The following is an 8,416-nucleotide window of genomic DNA, read 5'->3' as shown; positions in this document are numbered from 1 at the left end:
CAAAAATATCTAAAGAAAATTACATTTCAGTGCTGCCCAACTATAAGAAAAATCTTGTTACTAAAATTTTATTTTTAAAATTTAATTAACAAAACCCTTAATAGGAAGAAAATTTAATTAATTATAGAAATAAATAAATAAAAATTTGAAATTAAATTGCAAAAAAACAACAACATTCAATTAAGTAATCGTTGTAGAGTTTAAATTACAGACTTAAATTAGGAACAAACCATTTAATTAATATTGCTTCCTTCATAGTGTTGACTTTATGAACCAGAGCCCATTCCATTCTATTCCTTCAAAAAAAAGGTAATAGTAGTATGTATATATATATATATATATATATATATATATATATATATATATATATATATATATATATATATATATATATATATATATATATATATATATATATATATATATATATATATATATATATATATATATATATATATATATATATATATACATATATATACATATGTTTTTATATATATATATATATATATATATATATATATACTAGTAGCCATTAGAATTGCTACTCCAGGAAGGAATGCAAATAACAGAAAGATATTTATTGGGCACATAATACATTACAGTTGGAAAAACAAGTGATCAAATTTTCAGGACATTTGGATGTATATATAGTAATTAAAAACGTCATTAAAGAAGGTTTTATTTGAGTATCATTGGGGGGTATAATAAATTAATAATGAGTTAAATTGATTGTTATTAGGTATTAAAAGTTTTTCAATAATATTTACTGTAGCAGTTTTCGAAAATTAATTTAATGACAGATAGTTTTTTTTTTTAAAATTATAACGTAGCTTTTTTGTACGACCATGTTGGATTAGTGACCATAACCCACACAGCACCGTTACCAAATAGCAGAAAATATGTGAAACTCATGGTGACTCCCTTGTGAAGTCACGTGTGGATTTTACGAATAGGTTAAAAAAGGTTCTTGGGATGCCAATACGAAACCACAATGAACCATTTAATTGCCCAGTAATGTCACTGTATGACAAAGATGTGACATATTCACGTCCTAACTTTGCGTCTTAGCAGGGTCATTCGGTGACCCTTATAAGACGTAAATATATCACAGGTTGCTAAAATGGAATGTACAAGTGATCCGAGTGGATCCGCTATTAAGGTAACTTACGTTGCATTATTGATTTAAATAATAATTTTTCTATCTTCATAAATGAAGTCAGTTTGTTAATGCATCACTTTAGCTGCATTCATAGCATGGATAAATTTGGATAATGAAAAGACTTCACACTAAAAATAGGTTCAATCAACTCAACTTTTAAGATCTGCTTTTCAATCGCAATCTTCTTATACGTCAACTTTTCTGGCATTAACTGATTTTTGCCGCTGGATTAATTCTGTATTCCCGGTAAAATAATGTCATTAGATTTAAATTTTCTTGCACAAAGCAAAAAAAAAATAAATGAATAAATAAATAAATAAATGAATGAATAAATAAATAAATGAATGAATAAATAAATAAAAAAATTATGAAAAATAATCATAACTTACTATATATTAGCCTTAAGCTCTTAGTGCGGACCGAAGCATATTTTAAAGTTCAGGAAGTTCGAATATGCGAATACTTATAGGTGTCAATGCATCAGATGCTATATTTTCCATATGCCATGTTAAACTTTAGAAAATTAGGTATTCCAATTCTCCTTTTGTGATGCTATTATTTAATATTTTGGTATATTTTTCTTTTATTTAAGTTACATAAGTTAACAAATTTAAAGTTTTAAGAATTTTTAGAACCTTATCAAAACTTATCAAGGCTTCCATAGTAGCTTTTATTAAATTTTATATATGTATAAAGTATCATGCAATAAAGTATCATGTCAAAAAGCTATCAAATACTATCCCATTTGCAAAATTTTAAGACATATTATAAAGCAATATCTTATTGTCAATTTTATAAAAATTACTTTTAAAGTGTTTTGGTATAAATAACTGAGCTTTTGGTCTTCCCATGAAGCCGGAAACGTGGTAAATTTTACCAAATTCAAATAAAATTCCAACATTGTTTTTGCTCCACCCTACTCTTTACAACTAATAATAGCTATTTTAGAATATAATTGGCAGTATAAAAGAAAATGAAGTATTTGCATTAAAAGTTTGACATTTCGTTTCAATTTATTGGAATTCTTTATTTCAATGTCGATTTAGACTAAAACTTCATAAAGCAAAAAATTGCTCTTTAACGTATTTTACTCATGATTAATTTTCCAAAAATGTAAATAAAAGTGCTTTTATAACTGAAATAATCGTTTCAATTCATTTGTTTTCATAAAATATTCCATGAGAAAGTATTTTTCAAGAAAGCATTTGAGGACTGCTTATGTTTACTCGTATAAGTTACTCGTATTAGTTATAATTTAGAAGATGAGTTATTGTGGAATCACAATCGTTTAAAATTAATTTAAAATTATGGTTTATTTCAATTGTTATAAAATGTGTAGAAAAAATTATAAATATTTAAGATTTTTTAAAACTTTATTGTTTTATTATTGTTTAATAGATAAATTAATTAGTGCTGAGTTAAAGAGCTAAAATAAGGTAACTAAAATAATTTCAAATATTCATGTTTTTTTATAGTATTAGAACTGTACCGTTACCCCTCTAGCTGTGATCTCTAAATTTAACTTTAGTAACGGTTACCCAGGTTATACAGTAGGCAAGTATCGAATGAATTACAGGAAACTCTTAACATTTAAAACTCATTTTTATTGCAACTCTAAATCTTCAAAAAACATAATTCCACACACTTCCAAATGCTAACATGGGAATAAACACTTCCCTTTATACATGAATGAAAACAACATGCAATCTTAAAACACTTAAGCATAACCTTCAATTCATACAGTTTAAAAAAGACATTTAAGAAATAAAAACTGCATTTGACATTACTAAAAGCAATAAAGACTTGGTTTATGATGTCTATAAATCACACTTAAATACTCATTGTTCTCCTGTACAAAAAATAAAACACAGCATAAACAGTTCAGAATTTACGGTATATGATTCCTCTAAAACGTTAACGAAATAAAATTTAAAGTTTTATATGTACCCAAAAGAATTTACTGTTCGCCCTCTGGAAACGCCCACCGGAATGGTAGATGAGCTCGTGGGCAAACTCCTCGGCTAGGATCACAAAATTTCTCCAAATATTCTAACTTCATTAGGCTTAGGCATGTAGAAGGGGAACATCGGACTTCCAGCATAGATACGTTCGGACTTGGCCCACCGTCTCGAAGATATCGGCTTTCGGCTAATCACGGTCGTTCTTCCCGCTAGAGACTTCAGTTTAGCTTTCCTTAAGTTCCCGATCCACCATCTCCGAGGTGCTGTCACGGACCACCTTTCCTGCGGACAAGCTCCGTATCCTCCGGGTTACTGCCTTTAGCCTTGAACTTGAACTGGAGTAGAGAACAGAGTGCCTGTCCGCGAAGCGGACAATTGACTCCTTCATCTGAGGTGATGCCCGTGGGCGCCTGTAATGATGTCGATGGAGAGCAGGGTAGAGTGGCGAGCGAAAACGCAGAGGCGGAAGTCACAAATTAGTTTAAACTAAGAGTGAAGAGTCCTAATATATGGTGGTTACTAAGTAGTAAGAGTGGCAATATAAAAGTTAGGTAAAAGACTAGGGGTGGTATGCTCGCGAGTCAAGGATCACCCTTCTGGTCATTTCACCTCTCTGTGAGCATCCATATGCCTTTAGCCACACTCTTCACTTCTCTTTTATCTTCCCTTCAGCAAGGCGAAAGAATCTAGATTGACCTGTTTACCAAATCTAGAGTCATCCCGCATCCGGCGGACGTCAGAACCAAAAAAAAAAAAAAAAAAAGATCCCTGAGAAAAAACAGTCATAAACCCACTAATACCCTATAGAAGTTATAATACCATCCTCAATAAATATTAATAAATTTAGTTCCCCAGATTTCACCCCAAAAATCTCATTTTAAAAGACTAATTCAAAATTTCTAAAAAAAATATCATTATTATGATTGAATTTAAACTTTACCATAGTGGTGCCTTCTACAGAAAAATAATCTATCTTTAAAAGTATTGAAAAAAAACTATAATAAATTTCTATTTATTACAGAACACGTAAAAATTAATATACTATTTATTAGATTTTCTGTTAAAATTATTATTAATTAATAAAAAATAATATATGTTTATTATTGATATACAATATTTATTATGAGAAAAACTGATAGAACTATTGATTATTCTGTTTATTGAAACAACTTTGTAAATTTATGACTGTTATCATCAAGTAGTTGTCACTCTATACTTCCAATAACTAGAAAATTATGTTTAGTTGAGTTTAAAAAAATAGGAAAATAAATTATTATAGATTTAATCGTTTGTTTTGCTTACTTTACGTACGTTTTTTTAAAAACTTAGTCTGCATTAGATTAGTATGAAAACTTCATATGCAAGTTATGCTTTTTATTTATATAAATATTTGAAATACTTCAGAATACTTAAAATGAAACATTATATGATATGAATACGAAAGAAACTTTGGTTATGTCAAGATGTTCACAAATAAATGTATTTTAATGCAATATGAAGAAATAAATTAGATTTTACTGCTGAATAAGTAAAAATAAATCAAATGATTTTTGCTGTTTATTAAGACAGATGTTCAGTTCTGAGGTATGCATCGTCTTATAAAAATTATTCTGATTTTAACTACATTTAGTTTAGTTAAATTTAGTAACTAGAGGAAAAGGTGAAACTTAGGTAAATAAATTTCCCTTATTTTTAAATGTTCATCAAATTTATTTCAAAATAAGTTTAATAATTTATTTTTAAATTTTAGAAGGATTTTTTTTTGCTGACGATATATATTTTTACAGCTACAATATTATTATTCGTTCTGTTTCATTATTGAGTTTTTAAAATTTAAGAATTTTTTTATGCATTTTAAAAATGCAATACTATTAATCTTATAACTTTTTAGTTTTTAATAGCTATAAAACATATTTATTTTCTATAGCTTTCCTCTATCTCTCATATCTCTCTATAACTCAAAATGAAATTTCAAAAAACTGTAAAAAATTTACATTAAGTACAACGGAATAAAAAAATTATTATTCAATAATTAGTTTGATAATTATTAACTGTTAAACTTGATATAAAAAATACTATGCGGGTCAACCTACAGAGTTGAAATTAAACATGCTGTAATGCTCTTACAGCATGTTCTTTCTTAAAACATGCTCTTTTCAAAATTCCAATTTATTCAAAAGTTATTGCTATTTAAAGTACTTTTTTCGTGAATTTTTTCCAATATTTTTAGCTTTAATTGTAGATTATTTATGCCTTTTTTAGAAAATTCTTTTTCCTAACGAGATCGGTATTTTTTTTATTCAATAGCTAGCGCTCGAGTAGATAGAATTCAATCAAAAGTAGTTAAAGTGAACGAGAACAGTGAACGAACATATTGCCAGATATAAATCTTGACATCTATATTGAAATTTTTAAAAATAAAAAAATGAACTAAATATAGAGCAGTAAAACCGTTTCGTATTTGTATTCTTAAGAATATAGTCAATGGCTAAAATTACTTCTCCTTTATTTCGTATTATTGAGTCATAATCAGTATTCCTTAGGTTAATTTTTTACAAGTGCAGATGGCTATTTTTCAAATCCAGGTGATTGTGTATCTCGTTCTAATTAACATATTAAATAAAGGTTCTTACATGAAGCTACAGCATTATTATATTTTGAAAACAAAATATTCCTTGTTTTTGAGGTAATATTGATGCTTCAGAAAAAAAAATGAGGAACTAAAAACTATTTCGAGGGTTGGAGAGCGGAGAGAGTAGGGGATGGAGTCTCCTAGTAAAATTAAAAAAGGTTACTGAACTGCTGCGTCATACATTAAGAATAAGTGGCATCATAAATTTTACTATGAGTAGTGTGATAAATTTGTTTCAGTCTTTTAATTTAAGAGCTATGATAAAGAAATGTGCATTTCCTGATTTTCATTCAAATAAAAAATTCCATGATAAGGAAAAGTACATTTCCTAGTTTTCATTCTTTTGCTAAACATTTATCATTAAACAGATTTAGGTATTCATAGTTTGCAAGCTATCGTTTTTTTACATTTCTCTTATTTTAAACTTTGGTAAATATAAAATTTTCTTTTGTGATTTTCTAAATAATCAATATTTATTTTATCTCGTTGACTGAATTGGTGGTTAAAACATATTATTAATGTTCATTTTTCAATGTTTGTTAAAGCTGGAAAAATTTTCTTTGAAGAAAATTCGAAATAGAATATAACAAGCACTCGTGATTATTGAAATTAATCAATTTTTTAAATAAAATTAGAGCGAAAAATTTGTTTTAGTCTTTTAATGTAAGAGTTATGATAAAGAAATGGGATTTTCCTGATTTTATTTCAAATACGAAATTCCATGATTTTGTTTCCATTATAAAAAAAGGTACATTTCCTAATTTTCATTCATATACTAAGCATTTATCATTAAGCAGATTTATTTATTCATATATTGCAAGTTATTGTTTTTGCGTTTCACTTACTTTAATCTTTAGTAAATGTACTTTCTTATAAGAATTTCTGAACAATAAATTATTATTTATTTTATCTTGTTGATCAAATTGGGGATTAAAACATATCATTAATGTTCAATTTTCAATGCTTTTTAATACTGGTAAAAGTTTCTTTGAAGAAAATTAGAAATAGAATTGAGCAAGTACTTGTGATTATTGAAATTAACATATTTCCCGTTGACTTAGCGTTCGTGCAACACATTGATGCAATGTTAGAAATCAGAACTGCTGAGTCGGTAATTGAAATATTCGTATGTTTCAAACTTATCGACTTCTAATTTCAATTCAAATTTATATTCTATTAAATTTTTTACCAAATTATCGCAAAATATTAATTTTCACTTAATAAATATTAATTTAAAATGATATATTTGTATTTTTTTCACGTACGATTAGAACTGTGTTTACTTTTAAATTATATTTCTTATTACAACATAAAATAAGAAAAAATAATATCATTATTTTGTACAAATTCCCAGACTGTCACCAATAGCCCATTGTGCAGCTTTAATATAACATTTAGTGCAACGTAAATAAAGTTACTACCTACCAAAATTCAAATCAAGCGAACGAAGAAATCGTTATTATTCGTTCAAAAGTAAAATCAAAGTAGTTAAATATGCCATACTGGAATTTAAAGTAAAGATTTATTTAAAATTAAAATGTATATAAAATTAAAATTTAAAAGTATTTGTTTTAACATTCAAATCAATCATTTTAGTCATTCTAAAGTGCTAAATAATAATATGTGCTATATAAATTTATTAAATTTGAAAAAAGGGATATTTTTCATTCAAAACTAATTATGCCCTCACATTTCATAAAAATTTATTGTTTAATAATTTACGCCTAATATGTAATAATTAGCGGGTTTCATGTAATTTATATACTTTATCAAAATGTATGCAACAATTGATGTTTATTACTTTACTAGCCGCCTAAGGCGGCCAGCTGTCCGCCACGCTGAAGGTTTTCACAAATAAAGTTTTTTAAAACATAGCAGGAAATCTGAAGATTAGTGGACAATTAAAGTGTTCCTGTCCAGCAAGTTTGTCTTCATATCCAGTTCTGCTGCAGATGTGTTATAGCTCTTGAGGATGTTTGAAATTATATAGCTACAACGCTTAAGAAAAAAAAAAACAAACTAAAATGCTAAATACATGAAAAGAACACGAAAACGAATAAATTTTTTATGGTATCAATTTCTATTTCTATATAATTTTTTATGGTATCAAATTCTATTTCTATATCTGTTACGTCAAGCACTCAGGTATTATAATTTGATCTAGTTGTGCTTGTATAATTTTGATCTAGTTGCGCTTTCTACGTCATTTTGTTAACATCGTTTGGTTTGTTATTTAACATCATTTGGTTTGTTATTTCTAAGTTAACTTTCAAAAAATTGGCTGTCATCAGCATTTTTATTCTTTAAGTTGTTTATTTTTTCTTTTGGAATTCGTTCCTTTTTAGCGAAATGTTTTTCAACCTAATCGAATTCTTTGCCGACTGTTCTCTGTATATATAAAGAAAATAAAGTAAATATTTTTAAAGTGTTGTGAAAAGAATTTTTAGTTGTACAAAGTACTACAATATCGCTATAAAAATTATCGTCTTCGCTTAAGAAAAAAAAATAGAGCGTGAAAAGAAGAAGAAAAACTTATTATAACAATTGGGTATAATATGAAAAAAACACAACTACTTCGATTTAGTAGGAACAACATATGACGCAATGCTAAACGAATGGAATTTAGTTGTTGTTTATTTAGTTATTGTTATTAGTAGTTGT

The 8,416-nt window shown here is 27.0% G+C and overlaps 1 protein-coding gene across 6 annotated transcripts in view; it reads left to right on the top strand.

Annotated features, from left to right (window-relative positions):
• The window catches only part of LOC107437870 (glucose dehydrogenase [FAD, quinone]), a 51,821-nt gene that overhangs the window by 20,427 nt on the left and 22,978 nt on the right, over positions 1-8,416 (top strand). The window contains exon 1 of one of the 6 annotated variants that reach the window (XM_087160404.1): positions 4,685-4,794. The exons of 4 other annotated variants lie outside the window; for them this stretch is intronic. The gene's annotated coding sequence lies outside the window, so the exon portion shown is untranslated. Of the gene's footprint in view, positions 1-4,684; positions 4,795-6,044; positions 6,185-8,416 lie in introns of those variants that run through there. One more of the 6 variants, XM_087160403.1, reaches the window with a different exon arrangement.

The sequence above is a fragment of the Parasteatoda tepidariorum genome, chromosome 1, assembly GCF_982258835.1.
Source record: "Parasteatoda tepidariorum strain Cologne lab strain chromosome 1, Ptep-v5.0, whole genome shotgun sequence".
NCBI classification, from domain to species: domain Eukaryota; kingdom Metazoa; phylum Arthropoda; class Arachnida; order Araneae; family Theridiidae; genus Parasteatoda; species Parasteatoda tepidariorum.
The sequence above is the reverse complement of the archived record's forward strand: the minus strand, read 5'-3'. Positions and strand labels throughout refer to the sequence as shown.